This window comes from Canis aureus, chromosome 24, assembly GCF_053574225.1.
Source record: "Canis aureus isolate CA01 chromosome 24, VMU_Caureus_v.1.0, whole genome shotgun sequence".
NCBI lineage: Eukaryota > Metazoa > Chordata > Mammalia > Carnivora > Canidae > Canis > Canis aureus.
In genome coordinates, this window is record NC_135634.1 from 6801506 (window position 1) to 6825856 (window position 24351).

The 24351-nt window shown below is 37.6% G+C and overlaps 2 long non-coding RNA genes across 4 annotated transcripts in view; one reads left to right on the forward strand and one right to left on the reverse strand.

Annotated features, from left to right (window-relative positions):
• LOC144296427 (uncharacterized) overlaps positions 1-8536 on the reverse strand; it is a 45999-nt gene extending 37463 nt beyond the window's left edge. Inside the window, exon 1 of the long non-coding RNA XR_013363548.1 lies at positions 8343-8536. This is a non-coding gene — a long non-coding RNA (uncharacterized LOC144296427). The remainder of the gene's footprint in view (positions 1-8342) is intronic.
• Positions 1-24351, forward strand: part of LOC144296426 (uncharacterized) — an 85317-nt gene that overhangs the window by 37821 nt on the left and 23145 nt on the right. For 2 of the 3 annotated variants that reach the window (XR_013363545.1, XR_013363547.1), the window contains 2 exons: positions 11826-11943; positions 13827-13960. The exons of the other annotated variant lie outside the window; for it this stretch is intronic. This is a non-coding gene — a long non-coding RNA (uncharacterized LOC144296426). Of the gene's footprint in view, positions 1-11825; positions 11944-13826; positions 13961-24351 lie in introns of those variants that run through there. 3 annotated transcript variants of the gene reach the window in all.

A 24351-nucleotide genomic window follows, 5' to 3' on the forward strand; every position in this document is an offset into this window, starting at 1 on the left:
ATTGGATGATCCCCTATTGTTCACACATCTTTCTGCAGACCTCCAGACTCATATTTTCTGTAATGTGTGAGACATATCCGAGACTTAATTTTTATATTTTGCTCCAAATATATATTTGCTTTAAAATATAATTTTTAAAGAAGATTTATTTATTTTAGAAAGAGAGAGAGAGAGAGAGCAAGAGAGCACATGAGTGGGAAGGGCAGAGGGAGAGAGAGAATCTCAAGCAAACTCCATGCTGAGCCCCTGGTGGAGCTCAAGACTCTGAGATCACGACCTAAGCCTAAACCAAGTCTGACGCTTAACCTACTGTGCCACCCCAAGTGCCCCACTCCAAATCTAATTTGAATTCTTCCAGTGACCCTAGATAGAAAATGAGGCACAGCTTAAAAAAACATCCTGGACATTTTCTTCCTTGACCCTGATTCCACCATGTTTCCCATCTGTTACTGATTTCTATATTCTGCCTTAGGTCAGAGTCTCTCTAAACCACCATCTCTTTTTTGACCATCATTATTTGCTTAGTCTTCGCTTCAGGACCATATTCCTTCTCCTCTTGACCACTCTAACAGTTCCTTGTGAACTGGTTTCTGCCCTTCGTTTACTTCCTCTACTGCAATGCTCTTTACTGCGACCACAGCAGTGTGCTCTGAATTGCCATGCTGCTCAGGTGATTCCGTCTTTGAAAAGCTGTAAAGGTTCTGCGTCTTCCACAGAGCTTTCAGCATAAAAAGCCAATCCTTTGGTTTAATACACAAGGCTTTTGTGTTCGAGACTCCTCTCTTCTCCATACAATGTTGCCAAAGTATGTTTCTAGTAATAGTGCAGGAGAGGGAGAGAGGGGTTCTATGTTCCTACCACAGGCCTTTAAAACCTTAATGTGCACTCTCAGTCTACCAGAGGTGGATATGGTTTATAACTATACAGTGAGTGTTTCCCCAAGTTGTTTGGTCAAGGAATCTTTTTTTTGCCAAGGATAATTTTCAGAGTTCTGATAGTCCACACAACCCAATTTGGAACATCATTTTTTTTACCTATTTCCTGACACTTCCCCTTGTACACTGTAGTCCAGACAAATGGAGATTCTTGAGGTTCCCAGAAAGTACACTCTTTCTTACCTATGTACCTTACACCAGCATTCCTTTTGCCTAGAGTATCTTTCCCTGACTCATTGATTTAATAAGCCCTTATTATTTTTCCTTTTCAGGATGAGTATCTCTGCCTCTAAGCATTCCTCCTTGCTTTTCTGTATCTCCTGGATCTGATTTGAACTTCCTCCTCTGTGTGCCCACTAAACTCCGGTCATAGTATGAACGATGTATTCATATCTGACTCTCTAATAGCCAGACACATCCTATTTCACTTTGTGTCATGGGCATCTTACATATTGTCTGCCACAGAGATGTTCAATAACTCTTTGATGAATTCACAAATGAATGAATGTGTTTAGATTGGAGAGGAAAAGAATCTGTCCCAAGACATGGCATTCTGGTGGAAAGGTTTGTGATCAGGACAATGGCTAAAACCAGCTGTGCATTTCTCAGAAGGGGAGGAGTGGAATGTAAGGGGAGATAGTAAAGAAAGCTTGAGGAAAAAGACAACAAATGTTCTCCTGGAGGAGTGGAATTGGTACCTGGCTTCCCTGCTAATCTATAATAGACAATTTGGCAAAATCAGATTTTTTTTAAATCAGATTTTTAAATGACTTGTATCTGAGAATTAAATACCACATGTATTTATTATAGAAAATTTGGAAGTCACAGAAAAGCACAAGGAAGAAAATATTATCTCATGACTAAAAAAAAAACAAAACAAAAGCCAAACTTTCTTCAGATCGAGGAGGAACCTCCAGCTCAGGTCAACAAAATTGAATTATAGTATAACATTATTTTGAAAGATGTTTTTCTTTATTTAATGATGAGCTATAATCATTTTTTTTTAGAATTTTTATTTATTTATGATAGTCACAGAGAGAGAGAGAGGCAGAGACATAGGCAGAGGGAGAAGCAGGCTCCATGCACCGGGAGCCCAATGTGGGATTCCATCCCGGGTCTCCAGGATCATGCCCTGGGCCAAAGGCAGGCGCTAAACCACTGTGCCACGCAGGGATCCCCTTTAAGGTCATTTATATTCTTACATAATGTGATTTTTAATAACTGCAGTGCATTCTATTGTACGATACCTCCAACTTTGATCATTAATTATTGTTGGATATTAGGCTGATTAAAATTTTTTGCTACTTTAAATAACATCATGATGAATGTACTTGTACTTAAGAAATTTCTGGGTCAAAGGGTTTGTACATTCTGATGATTTTTATTTGCAACTTGTCTTTTAGAAAGATGATACCAATTTGAACTTTAATCAACAGTATAGGAGAATGATAATTTTCACTCATTCTCATCAACTGGATTTAAAAAAAAATAATTCTGGGCTATTTGGGAGATAAAAAAAATGGTAACTCCTTTAATTTCATTTTTTTGTTATTAATGATGTTAGAAATGTATTCATTAAGTTTTTGACCATTTGTATTTTTCCTTTATAAAATGTTCTTTCCCCATCTGTATTGACTATATTGATTTTACTGATGAAAATGTAATGAAATTTGATTCCTAAATTATCTTTTGAAACACATGTTATTGCTCCTAAAATGGTTAATGATAAATGGTAAATACAGATGTTCTAAATCTAAAAATTTAGGTGTCAATAAATCCTTAAAACTAGAGAGCAGCCATTCAGGTCTTGATAGTTCTCAGGAGTGAAATTATAGAACTTTTGACCAATTAATTGCTTCTATCTCATCTTGTTCCCAGAATATATTTTGAATCATGCCATATGCCATTGTTCTTATGCAATTGTTTTGATCAGCACTCTCTCTGTATCTGAGTGAAAGACCATAGATTTTGGATTAAAAAAGAGCTGGGTTGGAATTCTTGCTCTACTTGCAATAGTTTTGTGAATTTGGAATTCAACTTCTCTGAACTTGTTTATTTTTTTATTTTTATTTTTTTCAAAGATTTTATTTATTTATTCATGAGAGACACATAGAGGCAGAGACACAGGCATAGGGAGAAGCAGGTTCCCCACAAGGAGCCTGATGTGGGACTCGATCCCCAAACCCGGGATCACGTCCTGAGCCAAAGGCAGATGCTCAACTGCTGAGCCACCCAGCATCCCTGTTTTATTTATTTATTTTTTTAACAGATTGGGTTAACAGTATCTTTTACATTGGATTAACATTTAAGTGAGATATGATTGAAAAAGTCTAGGTCAAAACGTAGAACATAGTAGATGTGCTGTAATGAACCTAACAATCAGTAGGATTTCCTGATTGTTTACTACGTATGATCTGAACAACAACAACAACAAAATAATCATGCTTAAACCTTGGTAAAATTCTCCATTATCCACGGTGAGGGAAAGTCTATCTTGCCAGCTTGGTTCCCGGCTCCAGTAATTCTGGAAGAGCAGCTGAATGGCAGACCAGACTAGTTGAGTTATGGTGAAAAATGTGCTGAAGGCAGATCTCCATGAGGCCGTCAAGTGACTGAGCCTCGGAATAAGCAGGCAAGACCTTCAGACTCCATAGCCTGTGCCCTTGCCAGATTTAATATATTTTAAACCAAACTTCTTGTATATTTCCTAGACTGAGTTCCCTTCCCAATAATCTAGTTTCTGTGAGCAGCATCACTTTGGATTCATCTCTGTTTCCACCCTCTTGTCATCTTGTTGGGCTTTCTGAAATGTTTTGTTAGGATCTCCCTTTTCCTATTCCCATTTATGCTGCCTAGTTGAGGTCTTCATCAATTTTGATTTGGGCAGTCACAGCTGCCTGCAGGTGGGTGGCTTTGTCTTTAATGTCTCCCAGCTGCCTCCCCTCCATGATGTGCTTCCTCATCATCTACCTCAAATCCAAGTTCTCTTGTTCTCTTGAAGTCCTGTCATTTGTTATCAGACTCAGGTCCGTGGACCCAGCAACAGTAGAAATGAAGCTAGACCCAATATTTAAAAGCACAGGCAAGACTTACTGAGGCAACACCTACAGCTGGATGGACACACAGTCATCACAAAGGTATCAGACTGACTCCCCGAACAACAGCCAGTGAAAGTTTTAAAGGAGCCCAGGTGGGAAAGGAGCCACGTTTAAGCATGTAGGAGCAGGGACATACCAGAAGTTAGGTGCACAGCTACAGTTTACACAACATGCTGCTTCATATGTCCTATATGTTTCATTTGCATGTTAAGTCTCCACTTCTGGGCATGTATTTAAATAATGAGGGAAAGTCAGTAAAAGTCAAATTTGGTGGACATCTTGTCTTAGACTAGTTCAAAGAGTCTAGCCTTGCATCTTGGCTGGTGCTTTGCTCTGTAAGAAAAAGCAGTAGCAGCCAACAGGTCGTTCTGCAAGAAAAGTGATAACAGCCACCAGGAAATGTCCTGGGTACGCAGGGGCTTGTTCCCAAGATCCCTGACTGTCTCAGTTTGGCCTCAATATTTATATATTCAGTCTTACTTTCTCATAGGATCCAGTGTGCCTTTTTTGTCCTACAGAACAGAAATCATGCTTATTTTTGATGCCCCTGATGCTCTTCCTTCTGCTCAGAGCTACCTATCAAAATTCTGGCCACCTCTCAAAGTTTAGCTCGAAGTCTTTCTTCATGAAACTTTCTCAGATTTGTGTCTTACTTTTCTGAATTTCTGTTCCCAGATAATTACAATATTTAGGGTTAATGGTTTCATGAGTGTTGGTTTTCTTTCTGTGGCTCTGCTGTGGAAACTCTGGAGGGAATGTTCATCTATACACATCTGTAGCTTTCCCGGTGCCTGGTCCAGGTCTGGCCCACATACTTTCTATCAATGATTTATGAATAGGATGTGATTGCAATGGGTCAGCCACAGGGTAGCCATGGATGTCAGGACCATTTCTGCCTCTAAACCTTCATTTACTGTGGGATTGCTTTCTCCCTCCAGCACTTCCTGAACAGTCCTTTTTGATCTGATGGTTTTTCGTTCCAATCACAGCTCTTTCTCTTTTTTTCTCCTGAAGATTTTTCCAGTGTATATTGACCTCTGGTCTTCCTGCTTTGCACAGCACAAATGGTCAGCTCTATCCTTTTTGACACTTAACCATATGCCATTGGTTATAGCTACATCAGTGATTCCTGTTTGGTGAGCCATGAGAATTTTCTGCTTTGAGAAGCCTGGAGCCTGTTTTCAGGCTGAGGTGTCTCTTTATGTTTCCCTTCTTTCACTCCTAGACCTTAGGGAGAACTCATCCTTTCTTTCATCTTTGCAATAACCTCTACCTACTTTATTTTCTGGATTCTTCTACTACTAAGACTTACTGAAGAGTCAGCCCCTCATATCATGCAAATAAGCATATAGTTCCTTTAAACTTTTAGGGTTCAGCTAATAACTAAAGGGAATACGAAGTTGAGGGGGGAATATAGGAGATGCTACATAGATATACAAAATAAGCTACACAAATATAAGAAATAATACCATATTATAATATTTTATTTATCATTTCTGATAGTTTTTACCAGCTGGGGCCCAGAAAGCCTACTTGTTTCTAGCATTTCCCTTGTAATTGAATAATTTAGTTACTCGCACAAGTTTGCTATGTATCAGGCACTGGGACAGGAGCTTGGGATGGAAAATGGATAAGACACAATACCTGCCATTAACCTATAAAAATGCTCAAATCCTTGCATTGGAAAATGTACCAAATGCTCCTTAAACTTCCTCATTTCTTTAGAACCTCCCACTTAGGTCCTAAAGTCCCATTTTTCCTTGGGACTCTTTAGGCCTTAAAGTATGGATTATAGAGGGGAAAAATAGACTCTAACTAGTGTTTTATGGCTGCAACTTCATCATAACCATAAAATGATGGAACTGGTATTTTTAATAATAATAACAGAAGCTACACATGGATATGAAAGTTATCATTCTGAGTAATTCTCCTGGGAGCCTACATATCTATTTCACTGATGTTGCTCTTGCTAAAAACTTTTTTAGCATCTTTTTAGATACTGTTTTCAAACCAATTTGATCACCATTTAGGCACATTTAGCTGCACTTAATTTTGTATCCTAAATAGTAGACTATAACTTAATTATAAAACTCATTTTTTGGATTCAGCTTAGAATAACTTATGGCCATTTCCAAAAAATATACATACGTATCCCCAGATGGTAAATATTTGGCACTTTGGGGTAGATATCTGTGCTTCTGGTCCTAAAAACAGATGCTCAATTGGAATCCTCAATAGCTTCTGAGCAAGGAGAAAATGATTAAAATTTGTGTAAAGCTTCTCAAAGGGGCCATTTTGACTGACAATCACATGCTAGATTGGGTTACCGGAAACAGACTGAGATGTAAAGTTGCTTGCAGAGTGTATAGTGTGTAGTGCTCTTGGGAGATACACTGTAAAGAAGTGAGAAAAATAGGATTGGGTAGAGGGGAGAAACTGACCCTCAGTGCAATTGTTGCATGGATATAAGGATTTAGGATTATAAAAGACCATAAAAAATTACTCTGTTCCAATAAATCATACACCCTAAATATGACTCAAATTGTACAAGAGACTAAGACACTTTAGTAGAGAATGCTGCTCCATGAATACATATAAACTGATCTGCTATTAAGCTTCTCATCTGATATATGGAGATCTACTAATATAGATTGAATTATGCCATCTAATAAAATGGCCAACAAGGGGCATCCAGTTAGGGAATCCCAATGCAATTTAAATTTCTTAAATAGATTGCAATTTTATTATAATTATAGAAATTATTTCTTAATTTCTCTACTTAATTTAAGTTGGTCCAATTTCATTGTTTGAAGTATATTTTGATTAACATTGAATCTACACTAGCAGGTTTATGTGGAGAAAAGAGAAAGGAATCTATGCTAATCAATTCAATTGAGCTCAATCAATGCCCAGAATAAGGGGCAGCTGAACTCCTGCCTTAGCGTTGGCATTTCAATGAAATCCTCAGACTGACTGAAGTTTGTTACTTCTCTGTACAAATAATAGCTAAATGAATCAATGAATAAATAAATAAGTATTCTATTTTACTAGTTCCAATTTACTCTCCAACAAGAAAGAGCACCATGGAAAGTCAGCCTGTACCTTTAGGTTGTATAGGATGCTCTATTAGGACTGGTCTGGCTAAATGAGCATAGAGGAGCCTTTGTCCCTAAATCTCATACATCAGGGTGTTGTTTTGATTGCAAGCCCTTCCACCAGTTCCTACAAATTCTTTATCACGTTCCCCTCCAGCTAAGTCCCCTGTGCTTCCACATACATGCAAATACCTCTCTCGTAGCATTTAGGCATCTGTGTGTCCATTTATCTCTCCACTAAATTCTAAGCTATTCAATAGAAGCAATATCCAACTACCCTAATCAGATGATAAGGATTTTAATATTTCACTTTATAAATGAGAATGAAACACTAGAAGTTGCTCAAAGTTTCACACCTCCTCAGAGATGGAGCTAAGGTTCAGACTTAGAACATTGTAACTCTCCTTATCCTTGTCTGTGGAGGGCTGTGTCCTAATCATATCTGTATCTCCAATATGAACAGAATACCTGACACATAAAAGGACCTATAACAGATAACTTTCAGCTGTTCAAGTAATTGAGAGATCCCTGTAATAGACTCAGCCACCTCAAGGAATATAATTGACTATAAACTACACAAGATATGTTCTCCACCTGAAGCTATATGCCACACAGCCATTCCAGTATATCCTCTGGCCCTGTTGTTCTACCTTCTGAGACACAGGCACTGTAACTGACTGTCAGGAGGTATCTTCTTTTTCCCTAGAAGTTAGAACTAACTAATCCTAGAAGGATCACTTCTTTTTCCCTAGAGTTAGAACTAAGTCTCAATGGGAAGACCTCTTTTGGGGAGAAGGGACAGGAAAAACTTAAAAAACTTTATTCATCTGGTAGGTACCAGAATTCTAGTTGACCTTTTAAATCATTGATTTACCTTTTCTACTGTCCCAATTCCCCATGGGGACTATCACCAATGACAATCATGCTAAGAATAATCCCTGGCACATTGCTGGAAGAGCACATGGATAAGGAATATTAACATTAATTCTCTGGTGTAGATTTTACTATCAGAGCTACTGATCTGCTAATGGGTGGATAGGCTGATGGGGCTGGGTCCAAGATGAAGAGAAACACAAAATGAAGAAAAGCACTTGTTCTGAGGGACAAGTCCTTACCCAAACTATTGGTACCCTCAAGGACTCCCAAATTCACCTGCTCTTATCGGGGTCACTGAAGATCTAGAAAGCAATCTTTGAAAGCTTGAGAGGACTCACCTGCATAGAGTAGTCCACTGGTCTACCAAGTTGTGGTAGTGTTCCAAGATAGATCAGCTAACTTGATTTCCCATTGGAACAAAACTCACTAGGCTGCAGATCACGTTGGTGCACTGGTAGTTCTGTTAGTCTCCTAAAGGGCATATTGAACTTAATTTAGTTTTCTATTTCATTATCATTGCATTTTCTGCTGCTTAGGGAGCAGGACTTTGTGATAGCTTCCTGATTGGCTCTTCCTGATTGGCTGATGGAAATCTTTTGGTATCTCTTGGGTTTTGTTTTGTTTTGTTTTGTTTTGTTTTTGGTACTCTGCCACATAATCTTGCACAACCCCAGTCCTTTCCAGAGTTATTATGCCACCCCATTTACACTGGCCCACATTGTGTCTGTCACAATCTGGATTCTGTGCCTAATCTTTTGCAATGTGGAGGAGGACAAGGGTTGAGCTGAGATAAAGGATATATTGCAAACACATAGGAGTTAACATATAGCACTTTTGAATGACCTTTCAGGACTTTTTAATATTTCTTGCCTTTTAAGTTGAAGGAAACACCCTGATGTGTAAGAGCATATACTGACACTGATTTACAAGTACTTTCTACATTATGGTACAAAAATAGGGCATAACAAGGAGCACTCAATATAGGAAGAAAATGCATATTTATCTAGAAGAGAACAATGTAAACCACAACAAAAATCAACAAAGAACCTAGATTTGTTTTCAATGGCTGCTGTCACAAATTGTCACAAACTTAGTGACTTAAAACAACAGATTTCTTATTGGACTTTTCTGGGTGCCAGAATTCTGAAATAGGACTTACAGGACTAGCATCAAGGTTTTGGCAGAACCTTGTTCCTTCTAGAGGCTTTGTGGCAGGGTCCATTCCTTGCCTTTCTTAGCTTTAAGAGGTAGCCCATATTCCTTGGCTCATGGCCACATCTATTCTACCTGTGCTTCCATCATCACATCTCCTTCTCTATTTCTACCCTTCCAGTTTCCCTTGTGATTACACTGGGCTCACCCAGTTAATCCAAGGTAATTTCTCTACCTTAAGATCTTACTTAAGTACATCTGCAAAGTCTGTTTTGCCATGTACAGTGACACTTACAGGTTCTGGGAATTAGGACACTTTAGGGGTTCACTTTTTTTCTGCCTATGGCAAATACCATTGCTTCTGGTGTTGAAAAAAGGACTTATTTGAGTTGATAAGAAATATGACCCTGGGTATTACAGGAGACAAAATGGAGGTCCTTAGTAAGGCACTCAGTCATTTCAGCCTGCTTCCCTGTCTTCTGCTGATCACCTATTGTCTATCTGCTTCAGCTACCAACCATACATTGCCATTATGTTCATAAACTTGCTTGCATATTTTTCCTTCTTTCCTTACCTATGGAACATACTTAAGCACTTACACTTGTACTATGCATGTGTCTACACAAGAACATACAAACCCAACAAAGACATCATTATAGGGGCAAAAGTGAACTCTCTTCTGAAGTGCTTTCAGCAACTGTGGTAGCTGAATGTTCATCCAGCTTGGGATTATTGTTTAGGTAGGAAATAGCCATCTTGCATCCTCAGGATCTCTCTGAGAACATCATTAAATTAGGTTCAAATTTCTGGAATTTTCTGACTATTTTGTGCTACAGTGATTCTTCCATGTTTGGAATATCTACATCTTGTCTGCCTCCACTTTTTATTTCATGGCTCCAGGCAGAGTAGGAGCTGGCTAAAATCTCAATAATTTGCTTTTAATATAACAAAGTTTGAAGCTCTGGTTACATTGATGCAACAAAAATTAAAAATCAATGCACACACATATATATGTGAGAATGTTCTATTAATTAAGTAGTAATGGTATATTTCAATAAGACTGAATGATTCATAGGAATTATTAGGAAGGAGCACGAATGTGAATCTTTCATCTTTTTAAAAGTTCTTTATGTTTTTTCTTTAAGGGAAAACCGAGTTTGCTTTTGCTAAGTAGTCTTTAATTTCCCTTTTATTTTAGGGTCTACAGGATGTATGTAATTTACAGTTTTCAAGATATTCATTGTTTATTTTGCATGAAAGTGATGATATAGAGTTACATTGATTGTAACAGTTTAATTGATGATATAAAGTTAATCACTTTTTTGTTTCAGCAACTAAACCATTAATTTCTAAAGTGGATACTCATTCATAACCATAGTGTTAGGTTATTTTTTTGTTTTAGGTTATTAAAATGAAATTATTCACAAAATTAGTTTCCAAAAGACTAAATATTAATTTTACATTTTCTCAATCATTTAAGTTCTTTGGAACGTTTGTGGTAAAGAGTAGTACAAAATGGAACACATACAGTCTTGCGAATTCTCTATTATTCAAGAGTCTTTCCTAAAGCAGAGGCTTCAGACAATTTATGACTTCATGATCAATTGTTTGGGCTATTCTTTGGTTTTCCCATTTACAAAGCTAAAAACACTGATTTTGTTTGTTTATTTTTTAGAATAATAATTTGGGCAGACTCTTGAGGAGAATATTGCAATAATAATCCATGATTCCGACATGCTTTAGGAAAATGGAAGACTGAGAAATAGATTTACTATGTTCACCAACAGTTTCACTGAAACCTGAGAGACAGTCCTGGAGTGTGGTCTAGCAACGAAGATGATTCACTGCAGATCATTTAGAATGCTCTGTGGTTTGTGCTCTGATGGAGGTAAAAACCGAGTGTTAAGAGAGCATAGAGGCAGAACTGCCTCATTTTGTTTGCGACAGCTAAGGAAAGCTTCACAGAAGTGGTCTTTGAAATGTCTTTGGGGCTTTGTGCTTTTCCAGATAGGGATATTACTGCAGGAGGGCACTATGGATTGGCCAGCCAGCCAGAGGGGAGAGATGGGACATTTTTTCTCATCTGATCATAAAACTGCTACAGGCATGATAAAGAAGTGATACAGACTTTAAATATATAGACATATTTTGAGAGTCTCATACTTCTAAAAGTGGAGAAGCTGATAAGCTTTTGCCTAGTTTTGCTGGTAGGTTCGTCATTTTTAGGTAGTAATGAAATAAAAATGTTAGTGAAATAGCTTGCCCAATTTAAAAAGTTGTCTGACTTTGCAGAAGAAATTTATCAGATGATTTGATGACTACAGCTTTGCTCAGTGATAAACCACAGACTCGAGTATCATCTCTTTTGATTCAAATCCAAGGTATGCCATTTACCAGGTGAATTACTTTGAACAAGTTACTTAATTTCTTTGGGTCACGAAATTTTTATTCATGTAATAAGGAAAATATTAATTCATAACACATAGAGTTGCTGTCAAGTTTACAGAAGAGAATCTTATAAAATGCTTGGCACATAGTAGGCACTCAAACATTTGTTGGTATTATTATGATTAATAATAACTTTAGAAAGCTGTCAATGAACAAAGCCTGCATTGACCTGTCTTGCTATGCTGTATTCCTCACGGACCTTACCTTATTTTACAACCTAGATGTCTGGCATAAAAAGGAGGAACTGTCTTTGAGGAGTTGGAATCAATTATGTGTTAACAAGACCAACATGTATCTGGAAATTTAACCATTCTGCCATTAATTAATCTGGGAACTCTGGTAATAAAATTTAAGATTTTTCTTCTTTTAAAACTAGCTGTGGATTGCATCTAAATTTACACTAAGTAGGCTATCAAAATCTTCTGCTTTTATTACAAAAGACTTGTGTAGTGGAGAGAGACAGTTTAAATGCATAAGGAATGAGGTAGAATAATGATTTGGTGCATATATTCTGATAATTACTACTTCCTTTCCCCTGGCTTCCCTGCGATAAATGTGCTGTCTTTTTAAACTTCATTAACAAAAGATTACAAATTTTAATAGGGTACAATAATTTTACCTTAATTTTAGAGCAATACATTCCAGGTATCTGATCTTCCTGAGTTATTTTCCCTGAAATAGCCTCATGATTCAAAAAATTATTTAAGAGCTGAAGTACTGTATGGTGTTAGTACCAAATGCATTAATATTTTAATTCTCATGATAGAGATCATTAGAGATCATTGAACCTTTAATATTGAAATGAAACAACAGACAATTGTGTTCTGCAAAAAACAAATTATTTTGACCAACTTTATACATTTTAATAGGAATTAAGATTTTCTTAGCGTTGTGTGTGGCTTAGTGGATAACACACTAAGAAAATCTAGCAACCAGTGCTTAGCCAGATCTAAGTGCCTAAATTGACTGGGCTGTAATTCAAGAAAATATTTGAACCATTTTAATGTTTTATGAAAATCACATCAACAATGAATAGGTTTCAATACTGAAAATGGCAGTTATCTAATTGAGAGACCACCATGGACAAAATCCTGGCCTTTCATTCACTGGTCTGGCACCTAACCTTTGTAACATTGATTTTTTTTTTTTTCCTTTTCTGATCGTGTTTCATATCAGTGATGTTTTTAAACCTCTGAATTTGAGGAATGATAATCTACTGAAGCAATTAAGTAAATAGATTATATGTTTATGCAAAATCCATTTCCAAAGTTCAAGAAAGAGCCATAAAAAGTTTTCCTGGAACAGTCTTGGGTTTAGAAGGAACTTTTTTTTTTTAATGATTTTATTCATTTATTCATGAGTAACAGAGAGAGAGAGAGAGTGAGAGAGAGAGAGGCAGAGACACAGGCAGAAGGAGAAGCAGGCTCCATACAGGGATCCCGACGTGGGACTCGATCCCAGGACTCAGGATCACGCCCTGGGCCAAAGGCAGGTGCTAAACTGCTGAGCCACCTGGGTTGCCCTAGAAGGAACTTCTAAGTAGGAAACAGAAATTTTCCCCCCAACAGAAATTGTCCTTTAAAACTGTCAAGAATAAACAAACAACAACAATTATTCTCTGATTCTCACCTCTCCAAACACTGATAGTTTTCCAGATTGGTCCTGTGGGATACAAGAAGCCTCTGCATTTTCTCTAAGTAAGAATTTTTGGATTTAACTTCATACTTGTGATTTTTTTCTTGTCTCATCATGTTATCAATTACACCCTGAGGCATTTTTAAGATTCTGTTTAATTGATTTCCACAGTGTTCTGTAGAGACTGTCACTAGTCATCAATTCCTTCAGTTTAATTAATTAATTAATTTATTTATTTTTTGCAAGGGGAGAAGAGTAGGACAGGACACCATTTTAACATATTTCATTGTGACTCTTTCATTCAATATTACTTTGTATCCAGCTGATCCAAGAGTTGAAGTTGTGATATTTCTGGCTTTTTTCCTATATATAGCACTAGCTATATCCAATATACTAGCTCAGAGAAAGGGCACAATAAAGATAATTAAAAAAAAAAAAAGAATTAGTAGATCAAGTTACTTCAGTCTCCACTCATTTGTTGGCCTTCAGGGATTTTACATATAGAGAAATTATGCAGAAATTGCTTTAGAATAATCCTGCCAGAGTCAGAAACTGCCTTGTTCTCCACTTACTTTCCTCCCACCCAGCCAGGTGAGCCTTTTGTCTCCTGTGACTTCAAGGGCATCCATTCTTTGAAACCATTTCCTACCTGTGTCAGGAGGCATAATATGGATGGAACTCCAGTGTATCTTATTGGAAAGGGCAAGAGATTTGCAGTTAGGTAAGTAGGAATTTCCTTGATTTTCTCATGGTTAAAATGAGTGTGGAGGAAGAAAAATTTTTTCTACCCTCTTAGTTCTGTACCTAGGGACTGCAAATTAAGTAAGAAAGGATGGATCAGTAGGAGGAAAGGAACATACTTCTTATAATTTTTTCATGCACAGGAGTTACAGAAAAGAAATGAAACACAAAGAAGTGGTTAGATTCAAATGCTTACACACCCTTTTAACAAAAGGAGGATTTGGGCCGTATGAGACAATAAGTTGTGGAGAATAACTAGGAGATATATTGGAGAAACTAATGGAAGATAAAAATTATTTTAATGAGGTCCATATATGCAAACTTTCTTGGTGTCAACTCCCCCTCTTCATTGATAAGCATGGCTCCCCTCTACCTGGAATGGGAGTTGGGGAAAGGAAGCAGGGGGTTGGAGAGGGAGGCACTTTGTTCAAAGTGAAATTTATGCCCTGAACTTAGGCAGACAAGGGGAGAGCAGAGAATTCTTTTCCTATTAATTCTCAATTGCCTTCAGTTCAAAATAATCCTTGTGCCAAAATGGCATATTTTGGGTTGGCAAATCCCCATATCTTTTCACTCTTGGCCCAGAGATCTTTTTCCCAAAGTCCTTGTCTAGGTCCCTCATTTCCATTATCTGATTTCCCAGATAGAATCTTGCCCTTCCTACCCTACTTATATCCATAATTAAGCTTGACTTTTCTCTTTCTTATGTAGCTTTTCATGGCCTTGATATATGGTCTTAGATCACTTGACCAACTGGACTCTTAGGCCTAAGTCCAGGATTAGCTTACTTCTCCAATGGTTGTTCAATGTAAATTACAAAGTCAAGGTCCCAGGGATGCATCTTGTAAAGCATCTTCATCTAAGATGATACTATCACCTGCTGAGAACTTCTCAGTGAATACAAATTAGCAAGGATGAAATCTCTTCTGTATTTTATTCTTCATGTTGAGATACTTCTAAAAATTATGTGACACATAATGTGTCATCAGTTTTTATCACCAGTGTTGGCTTTTTCTTTCTATCAAATAGCTTTCAACTCATGAAATCCTGTTCAGTTTCCTCTTATTTCTTCATAATTAGTTATGACTCTCTCAAATTTTCTTCTGAATATTTCTTGCTTTAGGCATTCTTCTAAATTGACCTGAATATACTATTTTTGCATTTTGCTATTCTCCACCAATACTTCCGATGGCTCTTTATGTTCAAAGAGATAATAGCAAAGTTGTTATTTTAGCATTTAAAATATTTTGCCACTTAAATCCTTCTTCTGTCTACCTCTATCCTTATCATACACTATGCTTTCAAAAGAATTCTTTAATAAGGACTGACCAGGCTTCTTTTTTTTTCTTTTTTAAGAAAGAGAGAGCGAGTGGGGGAGGGGCAGGGGAGTGAGACGCTTAGGCAGTCTCCACACCCACTGTGGAGCCTGATGTGGGACTCAATCTCATGACCATGAGATCATGATGTGAGTGGAAACCAAGAGCTGGACACTTAACAAACTGAGCCACCCTGATCAGGCTTCTTTAGCTACAGTTCATAAAAACCCTACATGGCATGAAGCCTTTGCATCTCACGGTATTCCTGGCATTTCATTTCCATTCTCTCTTCAAACTTAAATCAAATGTCTGCTGACCATACCTCTCGGATGGTCTGGAACATGCACAGTTCATGTCTCTTGTCTCCCTCTTTGTCATTCAAACGTGTCCCATTTTGGCAGAGAAATGATATGGTCACTGTACTTATGAGTCTTTCCTTTTCCTTCCCAAGCTGTAGTGACTACTTCCCTCTAAAATCATTGAGACTTTTCTGTGTAAAGCACTAATTTAGCACATAGCACATGATGTAATAAAATGTTTCTACTATGTCCAAAGTGACTTAATATACTATCTTTACTTTTACATATAATCTATTAAATCTATTTTTTAGTTAAGAAAAAAATACAAAGAGTGGTTTTAAATAACTTGCCCAGTGGCAGTTGTAGAAGAACTTTGATTTAAACTTTGAGCCAACTGTCTTCAGGGCTTTTGCTTGATCCCTGAGGCTTAAGCTTATGGTTTTTGAAGGACAGGGCCTGTCCTTGATTGTGGGGATTTCATGGAGAGCTTCTTGCTTGAGGGAGGATTTAAATCTATGTCCATCTCAGAGGAAGACTCCCTATCTATAATCCAAAAGAAATATGGTACTTGTTTCCTGTACTAAATTAGAAGGCTGCTTCAGAGTGAATCCTTTCTTTCCAAAATGATGAGTATTCGCTACCTCAGTTACTTTTTCCCAAGTCAATACCAGAGATGAGCATAGACCTTGTCTTGAAGTCTCAGGCCTGGAGCTTCAAGAACTGCAAATACATTCCTTGAGTTTTAAGGCTTTTGCTTTACCTGTTGCAGCCCCATGTTGAATCAGATAGTTGGGGTGATGGTAGTGGTGGCTGTGGTGATGGTGGTGAAGTCAACACCAAAAGTGTCATTCATTTGTTGGGAATTATTTTTCATTTTAAATTTCATTGCTATGCCCACAAGGGTTTCAGATTTATAAAACAAGCCCATCTATTCCTCATCAGAAATTACTTATTTTAGAGTTTGCTGAGGAATACAACCATGTCAGTTAAAGAACTTATGTATTATGTAAGCTCATCTTAAAAAAAAAAAAAAAAAACATTGCTGAAAGATGTTTGCAAGCAGCAATTGTCTTAATATACAAACTGCATAGAAGTTGAAATAATCCTCTTGTTCTCTTCAAATGAAGGTGGACAAGGCTATTAACTTTCTGTTGTCCTTATGTCCCTTCACCTATCCTTTTAAAATTTTTATTAGGCTCTTTAATGTGTGGGTTGAAATCAATAGAGGACAAGCTATTAAAAATTATTGGTCGGCTGTGGCTCCTCACTAAATATTAAAGCAGCTTGGCAAATTAGCACATACCTCTAGGCATTAGGCCTGGGAGAAATAATGGTCTAGGCAAATAGACACTATAATCCAGATAGAAAATATGACCAGCATGCTACTTTGGGTTTCCTTTGGCTGTTGTTGTTCACTGTTAGCATTATTCTGTTTTTTGCTTTTATTAGTGTGAGGAGGCAGGATGGGGAGCATTAATTGTTGGAAGGATCCCTTCTAAGGATATGTTATATCAGGAGCTAGAGAAAGATCAGAGCAGCTTGGGAGAAATAGGAAACAGGTGCAGAAACAGGTGAGTGGAGTATTGCTTATTACTGCTCTGTATTAAGTGCCTGGGAGAAATGGGCAATTTCGCTGGGTGCTGTGTGCCTTTTATTCTAGAAGGACAGGTAGACAACCTGTTAATACATGCAATATGAGGAAGATTGTCAACCAAGAAGCTTAGGGGAGAGGAAGGGCTGTGTCGGCAGAAAAGTTATTTTCCCAGGTAAATGATGAAGAAAAAAGCACAGAGTGAAGCTGATTCTGTGGGTATATAATGGAAGCTGAAAGATTCAGGAGGAAGAAGTAGTTCTGAGATAGGGATGGGGTCATCAAAAAGATGAGGGAGAGATGGGAAATACCCAGAGGTCAGAAGAATGTAGTTTCAAATAAAAATTCCTTTACCTATCATTTCTGTTCTAAGTTTCAATATGCAATAAGTCAGTCTTTTAAATCTTATCACTAATGAGCAAAAATAAATAAGTAAACAGTACAACAGTGCACCCTTATATTTTTCTGATTATGTAAAATCAAGAAAATGGTATCTTTTGGGTTCCCATGTGTAAAATGAAAAAAATGTGTGGTCAGTTATTCTGTCTCTACCCCAGCAATTGCCTGGTCTTTGCTAACCTAATCTGGGTATTGAACCTAAGATTAAATTCTGTACCACATATTTTACTCAGGAAAAATTTTTATATTTACATTTTGCTTTATAACTAACCATTTTTACAAAAGTTATGGAGACTAAACTTTGTTTAACTAGTTTATAGCCTATATGACATTTCTATTTGGAGGTTCTTAATTTTTTGAACATTTTTTTGGTCAAATGAATTATATTAAAAAGTTTTTCTTAAAAAGTTATATGACAGGGACTATTTGCTTTTTTGCACATGAGTAATTTGGCTGAACATAAGAGTCTTGGCTCATGACATTTTCCTCTCAGTGGTTTCACATATATTGCTCTATTACCAGCTAGCATTTCATATGGCCAATGAGAGCTCTGAGGCCCATTTAATTTTTTACCATTTGCATAATTTTGTCCACATGTATCATACGTCTGTTTTATCTCTTATGCATAAACTTCCCTATACAGTACAGATATTTTTCCTAGCTTATAAATAATGAAAGATGGGTGAAAAGCACTGGGAATAAACCAGAGGTCCAGAAAAGTATAGAAACCATACCTTCCTAGGTAAAGGAAGAACTGATGGAGAATGATGGTCACACATAATAACCATGTATAAGGAGACCCAACATTACATCACACAATGATAAACTGTCCCAAGAAGAAAGCTGAACACCCAGGAAAGTTCTCCTATTTCCTGGGAGATAAGTCTTCTGGATGATTCTATTGATTACAATGAAAAAATAATGATATGCAATGAGAAATAATGATACACCATAAAGTAATTACAAAATTGAGGCCAGATACCCTATACTAAAAAAAGAAGGACATCTAGGTAGAAAGGAGGAAGTGCTAGGAATAGAGTGGGAGATGGAGAAGTGAGGAGGCAGAGAAGGAACTACATTTCTGTCAGTGCATAGGTCAGGTGTTCCACCTTGTCATCAATTCTCTGCCAAGTCAGACCAAAGGAAAGAACTCTAGAGTGAAAACTGTTCAGTTGTGTTGATTAGTTACTAGGAAAGATGGAGAAATACATATGAAAGGACCCTTTCTGATAGATTTACAGGCCTTTTAGCAGTAAATATTTTGGTTCCTCATTTCTAGCCAAAGCACAGTTTGGAAACAGGTCAATGCTATGGTACTTTAAAAATCCTTTTACTTAGAATATTTTGAGATTTATCTAAATGCATCATCAATTGGCAAATTCTTTTGATTTGGGAACTTACTTTTTAAAAAGTTTTGACTGAGACACATTTTCTTCAGTTATGTCTCTGTTTATTCATTCTGTTCATTGATTCTCTATTCTTTGATTTTCACATTTACCATGTTCTCTTTCTTTTTGTTCATTTATTTGCCTCTTGGTTCATTATCCCCCTACTTTGTGGGAGAGCATGTTGAATTTTAATTCCAGTATCTAATTTAAATTTTATTAGAATCCTTTCTTATCTCAACATGTCCCTGGTTTTTCTCATCCTGTTATCTTTATATATTATGTCATTTTCCTTTACGGTTTTTCTCTTCCTTTTTCATGGAATCTGATATTTTTGTACTGAAACATAAAATAGTCTCTCCCAAATTAGATTTTTTCCCTTATTACATTCTTATCAGAAATGCATCATCCGGATCCCTGGGTGGCGCAGCGGTTTGGCACCTGCCTTTGGCCCAGGGCGTGATCCTGGAGACCCGGGATCGAATCCCATGTCGGGCTCCCGGTGCATGGAGCCTGCTTCTCCCTCTGCCTGTGTCTTTGCCTCTCTCTCTCTCTCTATGACTATCATAAATAAATAAAAATTAAAAAAAAGAAAGAAATGTATCATCCTACTGAGTCTTCTAGTCCCTGTATTAATCAGGATAGGCTAAGCTAACTTGTAATAGCAAACAATTAGAAATTTTTTTGGTTCGTAACAAAATTTACCTCTAATTTCTGTGGTTTAACCTGTAAAGCTCATGAAAATGTTGCTGCTGGTAGGATATTTCCTCTCCAGGCTGCTTGCCCTCCATGGGAGTACCCAGCAATTCAGACCCTCCTTAAAAAAAAAAAAAAAAAAAAGATTTATTTATGTTAGAGAGAGCAGAGAGGCAGAGGGAGAAGGTAAGGAGAGAAGCAGACTCCCCATTGATCCCAGAGCCCCATGCAAGACTTGATCCTATGACCCATGATATCATGATTTGAGCCTAAATTAAGAGTCAACCAACTCAACCAACTGAACCACCCAGGCACCCCAATCCAGATCATTTTGATATTGTTGCTCCACTGTTTCAATGTTTATCCATGGCAGGTGTAAAACAGGTGGGTACTGCAATTTGGTGTGAAATACAGAAAATTGTCTTCAAAAACCCTAACGTAATCTTTTTATATTTTTCATGACTTAGAGGTATCTATTTCAGTTCAGATACCCCAATTTCTGATGTATTCTTTTCTTCCCTAGTAAAACCTGGAGGAATTAGATTTCAGCTCATTCATACCGATTTATAACATTGACCAGGTACAGTTTTTAAGCAGAGTCTCAGGCACACAGAGCATGGATGGTGTGGAGAGAAGGATGGGCAGTAGTGCAGGAGAGTAAAGCAAAAGGGGGAATGTATTTTCCCTGAAATATAAGCCAGCCAAGGACTGAATTGTGTCTTCCCAAAATTTTTATGTTGAAGCCCTAATCCTCAATATGACTGTATTTGGAGATGGGACTTTAGGAGGTAATTAAACAAGACCATAAAGGGAAGAGGATCTAATCCAATAGAGTTGATGGCTATTCTCTCTCTCTCTTTTCCTCTTTCTCTTAGCTGTGCTCAGAGGAAAGACCATGTGGGGACTGCAATGAAAGGCGGCTATCTGTAAGCCAGGGACAGAACTCTCACCAGAATCCAAACCCTGCTGGAGCTGCATGTTAGACTCCCAGACTCCAGAACTATGAAACATAAATTTCTGTTGTCTAAGCCCCCCCAGTCTCTGGCATTTGGTGATGGCAGCCCTAGCACACTAACACAGAGGTCATGCCTCTTTTAGCCTCTCCCCAGGGCTGGTAAATTTGGTTCCATAGCCTCGTCAGCATCTTCAGCTGCTGAAGACTGCATTGTTTGTGCTTAGGTAGTCCTGGCTTCATCCAAGCTCAGCAGTAGGTTGGAGCCCACATCACTGAGGCTCAAGTCTGCTCTGATCCAGCTTTCCTGCACAGGGAAGTGGCTACCATCTGTACCACTTCAACAGCAGGGCAAGGGTCTGAGAGAATGGTGCTAGCTCTGGTGTTGGGGTACAGGTGCAGGGAATTCAAGAGCAAACTGCGTCCTAAGGTCAGGTGAAAAAAGAACTCATAGAGAAGAGTTCCTTCAATGTTGGTAGTACAATTTGACTTATAATCTAGAGCACATGAGTTTTTCAGTGTGTCTGTGTGGCCAAGCGAACTATCAGGGAGTTGTCAACACTGACTACAGATGTCGAAGACTTTAAAAAGTTAGAACAGAAAAGTGATTTAAAAAGTTTTATTTGCTTATATTTAAAAAATTTAGAGAGCAGTCATTTACGTGGTTACTTAGTATTTATGCTTTGTCATGTAGAAAAATATTATGCATCTCATTAAATTGGTGTCAAATTGTTATTATTATTTTAGATTTTATTTATTTATTCATGAGAGACATAGAGAGAGAGAGGCAGAGACAGAGGCAGAGGGAGAAGCAGGCTCCATGCAGGGATCCCGATGTGGACTCAATCCCAGGACCTCAGGATCACGACCTGAGCCAAAGGCAGACGCTCAACCACTGAGCCATCCAGGCATCCCAAATTGGTGTCAAATTAACTGGATAAGCTGCCATTGATTAAACTTCACACTTAGTCTCATGTGAAAACTTGGAGTGAACATTGATGTATATCATTCATTTTGTCACTGACTCACAGTGTTTTGTTTTACAAGTTCTGCATTTACAACATTTGCTCTGTCTTCCCAGATACACCAGAAGCAAATTAAAGAAAAGTGATATCCTTCTTTCCTTCTTTTATATTACCAAATACCAAGAAGACTCTCAATAAATATACATTGAATAAAAGAAAGAATATGTACAATAAAAATCAACTTTGTTATTTGTGCTTATTTTACAAATAAGATTTTAAAATCCATCTTTAAATGTCAAATAGAAAAAAATTTAATAGATATATTTTTAGAATCAGAGCATCCAGGGACACCTGAATGGCTCAGTGGTTGAGCGTCTGCCTTTGGCTCAGGGCATGATCCCTGTCCTGGGATTGAGACCCACATCAGGGTACTTGTGAGGAGCCTGCTTTTCCCTCTGCCTGTGTCTCTGCCTCTCTCTCTCTATGTCTCTCATGAATAAATAAAATCTTAAAAAAAAAAAAAAAAAAAAAAAGAATCAGAGCATCCAAAGTTCCTTTAGAAATAATTGTGGTCATTTCTCCTCGTGTTTTACCAGAGCAATAGATTTGCAGTTTTCAATGAGATCATTCTCCATGGGCTTTGAATAGTACCCCATTAAATACCTTTTTTATGCCTTTGTCAAATTCTTTTGGAATGAATCACCATATCCTGATGCTTTCAGTAAACTTCATTTATGTCTCACTTACATCACTTATAGCCATCATGTCTTGCTTTTTTTTTTTTTTTTAATGATGGTTCCACGCCCAGGATGGAGCCCAATGAGGGGCTTGAACTCACAACCTGAGCTGAGATTAGGAATTGTACCCTTAACTGACTGAGCTACCGAGGCTCCCCTTTAATGATATCTTTTTATTTTTATTTGTTTTTTAAGATTTTATTTATTTATTCATGAGAGACACACACACAGAGAGAGGCAGAGACACAGGCAGAAGGAGAAGCAGGCTCTATGCAGGGAGCCTGATGTGGGACTTGATCTCGGGTCTCCAGGAGGAGGTGGCACTAAACTGCTGAGCCACCTGGGCTCCAGGAGGAGGTGGCACTAAACTGCTGAGCCACCTGGGCTGCCCTGATATCTTTTTATGAGAATGCAAACATCCTGACAAAATTTGAACTCCTTCAGGATTAAGGTTGCATTTGCCTCTGTAAAGATCCACTGACATCTGGAGGTTTACTCTTAAAGCCAGTATCCTGGTATAGGCAAGATCATCTCAGGTTTTTAAATTTGGTGACTAGTGTCTCTTTGTTGTTATGATATTTTTAATATGAAAACAGAAGTGAGCTATGAAATATAATTAATTTTATTTTTAAAAACACATAATTTTTGGCAAAATGGGTTTTGAGATATATGTGCATATGAGATGTAATAATAATAATATTATATTATTATTATTATTTCATAATATATATGAAAATCATGGACTTTATATCTGTAAAATTTTAGATTTGAAATATTTAATTTCTTACATATTCTACCTTTTTAGAGTGGCCATTTTTATGAAATGTTAAGGTTTTCTGTCCATTTTCATAAGTCTATTTTTTCTTTGTATTTAAATTCCAAGTTCTAGCTCCATTTTTAGATATTCTACTTCTGGGCAGCCCCGGTGGCGCAGCAGTTTGGCGCCGCCTGCAGCCCAGGGCATGATCCTGGAGACCCTGGATCGAGTCCCACATCAGGCTCTCTGTATGATGCCTGCTTCTCCCTCTGCCTGTGTCTCTGCCTCTCTCTCTCTCTCATGAATGAATAAAAAAATAAAAAAAAAAAAAATCTTTAGATATTCTACTTCTTGCATCCTCCATTACAGTCTTTTACCCAGGATGTCTTTGCTGGCTGCTCCTACTGTTGACATCCAAGTTCAAAGTCATCTTAGCAGAACCTGTCCTTATCTCTCATCTCTAAAGAAAAAAACAAAACAATAAAAACAAGTACAAACAAAAAAATTGTCACATTTATTCCACTCTATCACCTAGCTCTATGTTATTTTCTTTATCCATGAAAAATATGAGATCACCTTGTTAATATCTTTGTTTCTTTGCTTCTTTTCAATGTTCCCCAACAAAAATGCAAAGCTCCTTGTGAGATAGGTCCCTGCCTGTCTGATTTCAAGGAAAAACTTAAAGTCCAGAGTAGATAGTGCCTGTTGCACTATAAGCCTTGAATAAGTGTTAAGTGAAAGGAGTATAAAATCATGTTCCCCAAATGTCAATGAATCTAAGGGAAATATTTGAATATATGGTGAAGAATGGGTTATCATAAGTGACAAACCAACCCAAGACTAAGGCCCGGCTCCACTGAAATCCTATTAAAATAAATGAAAGCCTGAGGGCTTCTGGGAGTGGCCCCTCTTCTCATTGCAGATCTTATTCTTCCTTCAGCCAGGGGCCCTAAACACAATATCTCCCCCATAGTTCATTTCTCCTATAATCCTTTTTGATGGAATTCCTTGCCTCATCCCAGGGCAGCTACATTTCTTTCACGGCTGGGCTGACTGCCCAATGGCCCAGATAAAGATAGAAACTTGAGTGGAATATTTTGTTCTGGGATGGCTTTGACCTTCTAGCTGCTCAATCTTCTGGGAGAATGACAGTCTGTGCTTGATGTAGAGGTGAAAAGGTGTTTCCACATCCCAAATGCATGTCTGAGATGGAGCAGGGTAGATCCTTAAGCAGCTGGGGAAGAACTGGTCTTTCTGGAATCTGGGGAATGCTA